Source organism: Sipha flava, unplaced genomic scaffold (assembly GCF_003268045.1).
Source record: "Sipha flava isolate LNK unplaced genomic scaffold, YSA_version1 131_pilon_pilon, whole genome shotgun sequence".
Taxonomy (NCBI): Eukaryota; Metazoa; Arthropoda; class Insecta; order Hemiptera; family Aphididae; genus Sipha; species Sipha flava.
Window position 1 is genome coordinate 360,445 of NW_020271757.1, and position 13,656 is coordinate 374,100.

The 13,656-nt window shown below is 35.7% G+C and overlaps 1 pseudogene; it reads left to right on the forward strand.

Moving 5' to 3' along the window:
* Positions 1-7,552: 7,552 nt before the first annotated feature.
* Positions 7,553-9,364, forward strand: LOC112694618 (annotated as a pseudogene).
* The last annotated feature ends 4,292 nt before the right edge of the window (positions 9,365-13,656 follow it).

A 13,656-nucleotide genomic window follows, 5' to 3' on the forward strand; every position in this document is an offset into this window, starting at 1 on the left:
GTAACCGAACAACAAACTATCCTCGTTCATGCGCAAGAGATAAGTAAAAACATATTATGTGCCAACGTATTAAATTTAGTAAAAAACCAAGAAATACTTCTTAATGTCATGAATGCAACAGAAGAGCCTCAAACAATAACAGCACCAAAACTTTCAGAATTATCACACGAGATTTTTGATGTTGTGACAATCAACAGTATACAAACTACCGAAGTTCCCAAAAATAAATTTGATCGTATTCAATTAATAAAGGACGCTATAAAATGTGATCATATGAATAGGGAGGAAAAAGAAACCATAGAGCAATTATGTAGTGAGTTCTCGGATATTTTTTTTCTAGAAGGAGATAAAATAAGATGCACCGAGGCAACTATGCATGAAATAAAAACACCTGGTGTGACCCAACCAATATATCAGAGGCCTTACCGCCTCCCATATTCACAAAAAGCAGAAATAGAGAAGCAAGTGGAGCAACTCATACAAGATGAGATCGTCAGCCCGAGTGAGAGTCCATGGAATGCTCCTCTATTAACAGTACCTAAAAAAGCAGACTCATCAGGATCAAAAAAATATAGAGTTGTGGTTGATTTCAGAAAGATTAATAGTCTTACAGCAGGAGATGCTTTTCCGATGCCAGACGTAACTTCAATTTTAGATCAATTAGGGAAAGCCAAATATTTCACCTGTTTAGATATGGTGAATGGTTATCACCAGATACCAGTACATCCGAACGACAAGGAAAAAACCGCGTTTAGTACGGATAAAGGACACTACGAGTTTAACCGAATGTGTTTCGGACTCAAAGGTGCGCCAGCAACCTTTCAAAGGTTGATGAACAGGGTGTTACAAGGTATTAACGGCTACAGAACTTTCGTTTATTTAGATGACATTATAGTCGTAAGTTCAACCTTAAAAGAACACATGAAGCAGTTCGTGAAGTTTTTACAAGATTAAGAAAATTCAACCTTCAATTACAACCGCCTAAATGCGAATTCATGAGGCACGAGGTTAATTATCTAGGACATACCATTACGAAAGAAGGCGTAAAACCAGATATGAAAAAAGTGGAATGTGTTGCTAACTACCCTACTCCAAAAAATGCAAAAGATATTAAATCCTTTCTTGGATTGGTGGGTTATTACAGGAAGTTTATCCAACATTTCAGCAAAATGGCAAAACCATTAACCGAACTATTAAAACAGGGTCAACCATTTTTTTGGACAGACCTATGTCAGGACGCATTTAATTTCTTCAAGGATATATGTTATATATATATGTGTACAGGGAGTACCCAGTTTGGTACATTTTAACTATAAGTGCGCTAAATAGTTCAGTATCTGATTGTATAAATAATCTTACTTCCAAGGCACCGTACTTGCGGTGACCTTTGGACCTGCGTTACACTCGTGTTCCTATCATAATAAAAATTTTACTGATATATGACAATTAAAAATTAATTGGGTAATTATGGGCTCAACAACTAAGGACAAAAAAGATAAACAATTACCAGATAAGCGTTCTATGACAACTTTGCCTAAACTGAGTAATAACTCAACAAACGATAAATGGATCAAAACAAAGAAAAGAAATCTCTCCTCCTCCAATTCTGATCCCCCATTATCTCCAAAAGTGCAACATAAAAAAAAACTGTTCTCTTTACCGAACAGATTTGAATTACTCAGCGCAGCTGAAACATCCAATGAAGATATTATCTTCGAAGAATCACAACCCACCGCTTCAGCCCCTGCTCATCCCGCCATCAAGCCACCTCCTCCAATATTTATTAAAGGAGTCGAAGATTTCCCGGGCTTATGTACCGAACTAATAAATTTAATTGGCGTCGATAATTTTTATTGCAAATCTACTACGGACAAATTAAAAATTCAAACATCGAACCCAGATTCTTATAGAACTGTTGTTTGTACGCACCGTCGCAGAGCTGTTGAAAAATATTGATCGCCAGCCGGCCGCGCGACACTCGCGAACGTGCGCTCTGAAGAATATTAAGTAATATGGTGAGAGGAGGAGATGATGGTGTTTAAGGACAACAAAGGGCCATAGAAATAATAGACCAATAAATAATAGGCCCTTGGGCACAAACCACACTTGTTATTATTAAAGTTTACAGACAATGAGTAAATAAAAACAATCTTATCTCGGGTGGTGGTGATAAGGGTCTAACTGAAAATCGTTACACCTGTCCCCTAGATGGCAGCGTAAATACGTAGTGTTACCAACCAGCAGACCGCAACAGACAACACTCGTGGCAATGGATGGCTTGTGTCGGGAACGAAGTTGGTACTACTGGTGTACACGACGCGCACCACGAACCGACTTGTAAAAAGGACCACGGGTGAAAACCACGTGGACGCCAACGTTACTAAAGTGATCGCGACCGAAAAACAGGTTAACGTACGGGAAACGCACTCGAAGAGGTGGTATCTAACACACACAAAAGCGAGTTCGTGAAACACGGTGCACGGTGATGGCACAATACCACTGTCCACCAATCAACCGACGCGATAAACAGGGCGTACGGACGCAAGGCTGCGAAAGTGACCACGAGGTCTATAGTATATAAAAAAAGACGCGTTGACACTACACGCGGTGACACACAAACGAGATCGACCAACGGTGGCGGATCAAAAACGCACGACAAAACGACACTCGCGTACAAAAAAGAAGGAATCGACCTTAAGAAGACAACACACACGGAAAAGGTGGCGCAGGCACGATAATTATCCGCCGGCCGAACGCGAACGAATATCCAGAACCGAAAACAAGTTTTTCCCCACACACCATCGCGATCGACGGCCCGGGCGACCGGGTGCGCGTCACCGGTGGGGGTAAAAAAGAGGGGTGCCGACGGTGGTCTTGGCGAATCCTTGACGACCGTCACGATGATGCACAAACAACTGTAGTGCATTTTCTAAAGAAAGAAAAAGCCGAGTTCCACACTTACCAATTAAACGAAGATAAACCAACTCGTGTAGTTCTGCGCAACCTACACCCCTCTACTCCGACTAACCTAACCTAACTGGAAGTACGACTATTCGAAGTAAGGCAAGTTACTCAAGTATTATACCTAATCAATAAACACCCCTTCCACTCTTCTTCATCGACTTAGAACCCACAGATTTCTCACAAGGTATATACCAACTGGATTCCTTATTACATACAAAAATTAAAATTGAAGAGCCTCACAAGCCTAAGATCATAAGCCAATGTCAAAACTGTCAAGCTTATGGTCACACCAAAGCATATTACGGATATATACCTCGTTGCGTCCGCTGCGGAAACAATCATCACTTATCTGCCTGCCCAAACTCGCGTCAAGATCCTATGTGATGAGCCCTTTGTTCCGGCATTCACCCGGTGAACTGCAAGGGCTGTTCAACATACAAAGAGCTCCAGCTCCGTAAGAAACCAAATACAAATAATATTAATCAACATAATCTTAAGTTTAAGCCAAATAATGTTAAAGACAGCCACCCACCAACTGACACTCCACCCAATCATCCAACTTATTCTCAAACGTATGCTCAAGCCACTCAGAATCAACCTCCTCCCCAAAATACTACTCCATTAATTATACATTCAAATACACAAATGTCAAGTTTCCTAAACGAATTTAAACTTCTAAATAACCCTTTAATTACATTACTTACTAAAGTTATTTCCAGTTTATTAGATAAAAAAAATGAATAGGTTAGCCACTAACAAATCACTCGTAATTTTACAATTTAACGCAAAACGCAAACGGTCTCAAAAACCATATTAACGAGTTACAAAATGTATTATATCACAGACGTCTAGACATTGCGCTCATTACCGAAACGCATTGTACTAAATATTCCAATTTCCACATACCCGGGTACATCTTACTAAAAGTTAACCATCCAGACAACACAGCTCATGGCGGTGTAGCGATCTTCGTCAAATCCACTATTCATTTCCAACCACTCCCCAACTACTGTCATGACCATATACAGTCTTGTATGATATTGGTTAAACTGAATAGTATTTCAATTACCATAGGAGCTTTTTACTCTCCTCCCCGACATAATATAACTAATATCATCTTTACAGACTTTTTTAACATAGTTAAGAATAATTTTACTATAGGAGGGGACTTCAATGCCAAGCATTAAGCTTGGGGCTGCCGCGTAAACAACCCTCGTGGCGTCGTTCTACATAATTTTATTAACATAAATAATTTTAATATACTTTCTCCACCAAAACCCACTTACTGGCCTTCATCCCTTAGAAAAAAACCAGATATTCTGGACATCTTTGTTGCAAAAATACCCAGCAGTTTATACTGTTCTGTTAATAATATATTAGATCTAAATTCGGATCATTCCTCAGTACTACTCAATATTTCTGCAACCCCACTAACTCGTACTGAAACACCTAGATTATTTTCTCCCCAAAATAACCGTTTACAATTTCAAAATATATTAAACGAACAAATAAATCTCAAAGTCAAACTAAAATCTAATCTCGATATTGACGAAGCAGTAAATAATTTAACGACTCTCATACAGTCAGCTGCTTGGGCAGCTACCAAACTAGACAATCCACCTAACACTCATTCTAATTTCCAACTCGTTCCCGAACAAATTCGGAGCCTTATAGTAGAAAAACGCAGAGCTAGAGCTAGATACCAAGCATCCCGGATCCCATCCCACAAATCAGCATACAATAAATTAGCTAATTCACTGAAAAAGGTCCTAGCTAAACATAAAACAAATGAATTCGAACAAAAATTACAATCCTTATCTAGTACAAATGGTAGTCTCAGGAAAGAAACCAAGCGAATGCTTAAATACAAAACTCCATCGTGTCCACTAAAAAATGCAGACAATACTTTAGCTATCACAGATAACGAAAATGCCGCTGTTTTTCAATCTCATCTATGTGAAACCTTCCAACCACATAATGATATCCTTATTCCTCAACACTTAAAAAATGTTGAAAGACATCTAAACTCTCCACTACCACCAGCTTGCCCTGTAAAATACTTCACACCCAACGAAGTAAAAACATCATAATTAAGTGTTCTCGTAAGAAATCTCTTGGCTTCGATTTGATCACAGCAGAAGTCGCTAAATGGCTGCCAAAAAAGGCTATTGTGCTCCTAACCTATATTTACAACGCAATCATAAGACTCTCATATTTTCCACTAAGCTGGAAATTTTCACAAATAGTCATGTTTGCCAAGCCGGAAAAACCTCCAGATATCCCGAACTCGTACAGACCTATCAGTCTCTTACCATACCTTTCAAAAATCTGTGAAAGGCTAATTCTCAAACGATTGTCTCCTCATATACTTGAAAACAATATACTCCCTCCTGCACAATTTGGCTTTAGAGCTAAACATAACACGATACACCAAGTCCATAGAGTGGTTAATACTATAAGTACATCTCTCGAAAAAAAATGCTATTGCACAGCTGTCTTCTTAGACATATCCCATGCCTTCGACCAAGTATGGCACGAGGGTCTACTGTTTAAACTTCGCAATTTTTTACCCCCACTGCTCTTTCTTTTAATCAAAACCTATCTTACAAATCGACACTTCCAAATACGTTACGGCTCATCAACTTCAAATATAACCCCGATTTTCGCCGGTGTACCTCAAGGAACAATCCTCTCCCCCTTGCTCTTTAACATATATGCCTCTGATCAGCCAACAAATCCAAACACCACTGTTGCTGACTACGCAGACGACAAAGTAATTTTTTCAATTCATAACGATCCAATCATAGCCTCTACTAATTTACAGTCTCATTTAAATTTACAATCCAAATGGTATGAAAAATGGCGTGTAAAAGTAAATCACAGCAATTCGGTTCATACAACTTTTATCCTTAGACACGGTCAATGTCCAAATGTCACAATAAATAACATACCTATCCCACCACTCAATGCTGTTAAATATTTAGGATTAATCCTTGACCAAAAATTAACTTGGAACAAACATATAAGAGCTAAAAGATTAATCCTTAATGCTCGATCTAGATCGCTAAAAACAATTTTATCAAAAAATAAATTAACTAGCTTAAAAACAAAACTACTTGTTTTCAAAATTTTCCTTAAGCCAATATGGACATACGGATTACAACTCTGGGGATGGGCCAAAAAATCAAATTTAAACAAAATTCAAGTCTTTCAGAATATTACCCTTAGAAAAATCGCTAACGCTCCCTTCTACGTCTCTAATGAAACTCTTCACCAAGATCTAGATATCCTACCCGTTGTAATTGAAGTGAAACAAACGTTTTTTCGACAGACTTGAAAATCACCCTAATCCATTAATAAAAGAGCTACATACCTTCTCACTCCCGAGATATCCACAACGTAGACTTAAAAGGAAATGGTGTCGTGACCATTTAAATTAATTATACCGCAATTACCCTAAATATAACGCCAAGTAAGTAAGTGCCACTAATGGGTGGCTTCTTCCTCAAGCAATCCATGTTTTTTTATTACTCTTATCTTATACGCTTATTGTGCAAAAATGTATAGATTGTGTATGTGCATTTGTAAAATAAAATAAAAAAAAAAAAAAAAAAAAAAAACTATAATTTTAATGCTCAATCACTTAGTATTAAAAATAGAAGTTAATATTTTATATGTAATTATGTATTCAAAAAATAATACCTACCAAACAAAGAATTATATAAATTAGAATTCAAACTACTGGGTCCAAACCATCAAGCACACTTGGGTTGTTGGTGATTTTGCCGATGATAAGGCAATAATAACCAACAATATCAACCCAATCACTGCCTCCCTCAACATCCAAGAACATCTCTCCCTCCTCGAACAATGGTATAAGGAATGGGGAGTAAAAATTAATGAATCTAAATCCATACATTGTACCTTCACTCTTAGGAAGAAAAAATGTCCACCTATCACCCTTAATGAACAAATTTTACCTGTCGCACCATGCATTCGCTACCTAGGCATCACCATCGATCAACGTCTCACCTGGGCTCCACATATACGTAATAAGCTCTTAACCCTAAACGATCGTTTTTGTCTTCTCCGTTCTCTTCTTACTTCTCATCATATAAAATTATCCACTAAATTATTAATATATAAACTCTACTTAAAACCAATTTGGACGTACGGAATCCAATTATGGGGCTCCGCAAAACCTACAAATGTCAACCGTATCCAGTGTTTCCAGTCGAAAATCCTCCGTGCTATAACCAAAGCACCCTTCTACGTATCAAATCATACATTACATAACGACCTAACCATCTCTCTTGTCAACGATGTAGCTAAGACCTTCTACAGACGTTTTAATTTCAACCTACAAAACCACAAAAATCCTTTAATCAAAGAACTTGCGTCTATAAATATACCCGGCAACCCACAAAAAAGGTTGAAAAGGCAGTGATGTAGGGACCTATTAGTCTAGACCAATCTAACTCCTTTTGTTCTTCTTTCTATATCTACATTTGCTATTTCCACTTATCCTTCCTTATGATATTTTCTAACATTGTTTAACACTTTTTTTTTCTCATCTTTAACTGTAAAAATGCCTTCACTGGAAGGTATCTTTAATCCGTCCTTCACGCCATAGTTATCTATTTCATTAATTTCAATTATTGTTCAAACTATGTAACAGATTGTGGAAATATAAATAAAGTAATAAAAAAAAAAAATTATTAATAAATGGTTTAGTGAAAACTAAGTTAAAAAGTTTTACTAATATAATTCACGACCTACGTATATTGTATAAATGTCAGATTGAACTTCTTACCGATGAAGAGAATAATTTTAAAGGTCTTTTCATGCAGGACAACGGGATGATTAATGAATTTCAGTCTTTTCCAGAAGTAAGAAAAAATACTTAGATGCTATAAAACTTAAATTAGATACTTAAAATAAGAGAGCTATATATATATATAAAGCTGACTGCCTATAGCCTATCCAACAGTTTGCCTATAGCTACAATGCTACAATAGTATACTTTTCAGACTTTATGTTATTGGTAGTACCTTATACAATTCAAAAAGTTTAAAGAAAACAAACAGAATTATGCATTAATGAGTAAAGTATCCTAAATAACTATTAATAATATTTAATTTTAATTTTTTTAGGTTGTATGTGCTGATGCAACTTTTAAATTAATTGACATTAAAATACCCGTTTATGTTCTTCTTATTGAAGATGGAAATGGCCAAAGTGAAATTGCGGCCATTGGCCTCCTCGTTGATGAACAGAAATCAACCTTAGAATGGTTTTTTACTTGTTTCAAAAATAATAACCTTGCTACAGTCAACACTAGAGTGTTTATTACTGACAAAGCCTTAAAAGAAAGATCTGTTATTAAATCATTATTTCCTCAAGCCAACTTAAATATATGCTTGTTCCATACTCTTAGAACTTTTAACAGAGAAATAACATGCGATAAAATGGGTATAATTTCAGATGAAAGAGATTTTTCTAAAAAAAAATCGAAGAAATGTACTATTCTAAAAGTGAAGAGGAGTATAATACATTATATTGTCATCTTACATCTCAAGCCCCTCATCAAATTATTTACTATTTCAACAAAAACTGGCATAACATCAGAGAACAATGGGTGTTCTCCCAAACAACTACTCAAACACTACTAATAACAGACTTGAAAGCTTTAATGGAAAACTTAAGTCAGTCATTCTTACATTTTCTAATTTAGAAGAATTTTTTAAAAAATTGTTCATAATTTTAAAATGTGTGTGAACTGAAAGAGATAACACAGCCATAAAAATAGTACAAAAATACCCAACTATTGGATTTGAAGATATAAACTTGCAGAACTATTTTAAATATTTGATCCCTTAATCTTTTGAATTCTTAAAAAAGCAAATAGTTGCAAATAATACAACATCCTTAGGAAATACAACTATTAGTTCCTGTAGTTGCAGTTTTTTTTGTCTATGCGTCTTCCATATCATCATATTTTTCATAAAAGAAGAGAAGAAAATGTTCCTCTGTACTGCAAAAAATTATGTGATATTAGATGGACTAGAAATTACTACTTAAATCACCTGTCAGCAATTAAAGAAAATGTCTTTATTAATAACACAGATATTGGACGTAATAATGATGTAACTGTCACATCTGTGATTAATAAACCAGACAAAGTATTATCTAGTCATAAAAAATTTCGCACAGCCTCAATTTGTTGTACCAAATTAGCTGAAATTTTGTCCACGTGTTCCACTTTCCGTTTTAAGAGGAGAATGGAACAATTAAGCTACATTATAGATCAGGCGTGCCCAACCCGCGGCCCGCGAAAGTGTTCCAACCGGCCCGTGACCATTTTATAAAAAATTTTATCAAAAAAAGAAACCTTTTATTGGAAAATTAATTATACTTAATACTTAATTTAATATTTAGTTAATATTTTTAACTTAATTTAATAGTACGTTTTTTTATAAACTAATTCAATTATACAATTTTTTATACCTGCAAATTCGCAGATGACGGTGTAAAGCGACTAACGACGGCGCGATGGCACGGAAATAATTGACGAGAACCCAGTTTCAATAGCATTACATGTTACGATTAAACCTTTTTTTTTATAGTAAATCACTACATAGAGGCCGAACTGTTTTCACATTGCTTATGAAACATAATTATAACCCTTATGAAACATCGATAATTGAGTAAAATTAAATCATATACAATATATACAAATTTGAAAAGCTCTCGAGAGTCCGAGAACTACCTTCCTCAGCGGGTGCTGGTGTGTATGTGTAGAACATGGGCCCGAAAAAATAAGTACATACAACTTACATGGGGATACATGGGATATTTTCCGCATTATCCCCTTTACAAAACTAGAATTAATATTTAATATATATCTACAACGACGTAGTAGTATCTTCTTGGGCCGACCTAGGTTCATCACCCTAGACATCTCGTTCGGAGAGCCTATTCGCAGACCTCCCTAAGCCAGTCGTCCTAGACATCACAAACTGATTGCCTCTTTGCGGGACAGGCTCAGCCCGCCACCTTCGACACCCGTAGTGAAATACCACCGACCATTGGCTTCTGCGGCTTGCCACACCCTTTCTCCTTATTCCTTGGTGGTCAGGATATCCACAGCCATCTTATATAAGATTCTGAAGGTCTCCCTGCCTCCCTGAGGGCGACTTGCCTCTCCTGATGGTCCACCGGGAAGTCCTCGAAGACTGGCCCGCACAAGATGTTCAGGATGTCTTCGACTGCAGAAGAACGGACAAGGTGGGCACGAAGCTCTTCGCAGAGGCCGTCCCAGTTCGGACACCGGAACAAGGTGTGCTCCGAGGTGTTTAAACAGCACGGGCAGTGCATGCAGCCCTACCTATGTAGTGGAGGTAATGCTGAAAGTAACGGTGTCTGAAAAGGGCCTATGTCATCTGATATATCCAGAGTTAGCACCTGTGTATTATACCTATACCAGAGATGAGCAACTGGCGGGCAGCCTACTATTTTTATATGGCTACAATTTAAAATCACTTCATTACATTTTAGCGATTATCAGTTTCTAATTTTTCACGTTGATCGTAAAATGTAGATATAATATTTTTCTCTAGCATTGAACTCCAACTAAATAATTAAATATCTAAATATAATTTGTATCCATATCAGTATAGCTAACTTTTCTGTAGGTATTAGGCACTTATTATTTTATTTTATTGGTTCAATCATAAAACTAAATGTATTAAATACAGTGGCGTATTTTCAATTTTTTCTGGGGTGGGTCCACAGTTTATACATAATTAATATAAACTATATATTATATTGTAATAGTTACGTCCTTAGGCAGTTTTTGGAGGAAGTTGAACTAAATATATAATGTAATAATCGTATAGTCTTATGAAATATTATATACATGTACCTATATATTGTATTTAGCATTTTATATTATAAACTAATAATAATAAATTATAAACTAATAAAAAATATTATATTATAAATAACTAATTAATTCTCGTATTGACGACTTATCAACGCATTTAGACAAATTAAACTCGGCTCTATCTGAGTGTCAAAATAAAGCGCAGTGTCTCGAAGACAGAGTTAAAGCATTAGAATCCCAAAAATTAGTTTTGGACACCAACTCCATGGACTTTTCCTTGATTGTCAGGAATGAGGTTTTTGATTTCCAAAAGCGCTCTCTTAATGTTATCTTACATGGTATTAAGGAATCTACTGCAACGGTTGCTAAAGAGCGTATAACTCACGACAATAATAAAGTTAACGAGTTTTTTACCCTACTATCTATCAACTCGGATGTAATAGTTAACATTTTAAGATTGGGTCATCCATCTTCATCAAATCAAAGGCCAATTAAGTTGATTTTACGGAATCCCTATGATGCTGATAGAGTTTTAAAGTTCTTTATGAAAATAAAACGTGAATCTCCAACCGCTGTACATAATATCTCCCTCGTCAAAGACCGCACTCAAGCAAAACGCCGCCACATAAAGGAAGTATACGTGAATTTCAAGAGCAGATTCGAGGCAGGGGAAAAGGATATAAAAGTTTAATACTTCAATGGAATTCCTAAAATTATAAATATTAAAAAAAATTAAATGATAGGGTGAAGCCCTATAGTCATAGTTATATTAATAAGTTAAAATCAATGTTCAATAATCATAAATCAAATGAATTTTTTAATAAGCCTTCTGTTTGTATTAATTCTCATCTCTCTGGTTACTACCAAAATGTCCGTGGTCTAAGAACCAAATTAAATTTATTAAAATGTTCAATACCTTCATCTACTCATGATTTTATAATATTTACTGAGACTTAGTTAAATAACACTTTCTTTGACAATGAGTTAGGCTTCACCCAGCATAACGTATTTCGATGCGATAGAACTGAAACATCTAGTTTTCATAGTCGTGGTGGAGGAGTTATCGTCGCTATTAAAAAAACTTTTAATTCCACATTGTTAAATATTGATACTTTAAACGTAGAACAAGTCTTTGTTTAACATAGTCATAGTCGGTGACCTATTGATTATTTTTTGTGCTGTATACCTTCCACCAAATAGTGACATACAGTTATACTTAAATCACCTCTCAGTCATAGAGTCTATTGACTCTTCTTTTCCGAACTGTAAACTTATCATTTGCGGTGATTATAATATTCCTTCCCTATCCTGGGTAAATGACAAGTACGGGTTTAAGTGTGTCAACTTCCTTTCTTCCCAAGTAGGAAGTTATCTTATTGAGAGCTGCTCTTTATTAAATCTATATCAGTTAAATTCTATCATTAATGCTCATGGAAATATTCTGAATTTGGTGTTCTCTAATCTCCTTGAGAACTCCATAAATCTTCACGATGACCCGTTTGTCCCTATTGACCCTTGCCACCCTCCAATTCAAATAAATGTTCGATTACCTATCTTTCAGCCTATTCTTAAAAATGACAAAATAATTTTCAACTATGAGAAAAGTGATAATATTAATGCTAACCTATTTTTTAATTCTTTTAATTGGTTGAATACTTTTAGACACCTCAATACTGAGTCAGCTTCCCTTGTTTTCCAACACGCACTTTTAGAAGCTTTACACTCTTTTGTCCCTCAAAAAACCATAAGCAACTCCTTTGATTTCCCTCATTGGTTTAATAAAGGACTCAAAACTCTTGTTTGGAAGAAAAATAAAGCCCATTCAATTTATATAAAAAATAAAAGTAAATCAAATTATGAAAAATTCTCCTTGTTGCGAGCTCAATATAAATCACAGTCTAAAATTGTTTTTCATGATTTCATACACCGGTCAGAAAGTGATATTATAAGTAACCCGAAATATTTTTGGAGTTGGGTTAACTTTAATACCAAGTCTCATGGTATACCCAATTTTGTATTCTTAGGTAATACTACTGCTAATAACGGTGCTGCTATTGCTAATCTATTCTCAGACTATTTCTCCTCTGTATATAACACTTCACCCGTTCATCCACCTGATGAATCTAACATTTTCGCCTCAACTTATCAATTTGATCATATCATCCCCACTAAATACAGTATCTCTCTTAATGAGGTATCTGATGGTCTACGGTCACTTATAAAATGTAGGTCCCCCGGCCCTGATGGGGTTTCAGGTTACTTTTTGTCAAACTTAGCTAATTCCATACCTTATCCCATATTCATCTTATATAACAAATCACTTGAGGAAGGGGTATTTTCATCTATCTGGAAAAAAAGCTCTGTCACCCCAGTTTTCAAAAAAAGCAATAAATCTAATGTCAAAAATTATCGCCCTATCTTTGGTCTAGAACAAATTGGTAAATTATTAGAAAAATTGGTTTTAACTCATATGATTAAACCAATCAATAACATTTAAGACAATAGCCAGCACGGTTTAAGACCGGGGAGGTCAAATATTATATCATATATAAAAACGAAATGACTTGAATAATGGTTCGGCCATATTTGGTGAGCGAATGGACAGGTAATAAAAGAAGTTTTAGTCAACAAAATAAATAAAAAACTCTATTAGGAAGACCAAGGACCCGATGGGTGGACGTTATAGCTCAATATATCAAAAATATAGAAGAGTCATTTTGACGACGCACATGATAGAGAGAAATGGAATGGTTTTATGATGGCAGCGAAAACACTTAATGGGCCGATAAGCTGATGAAGAAAACGAA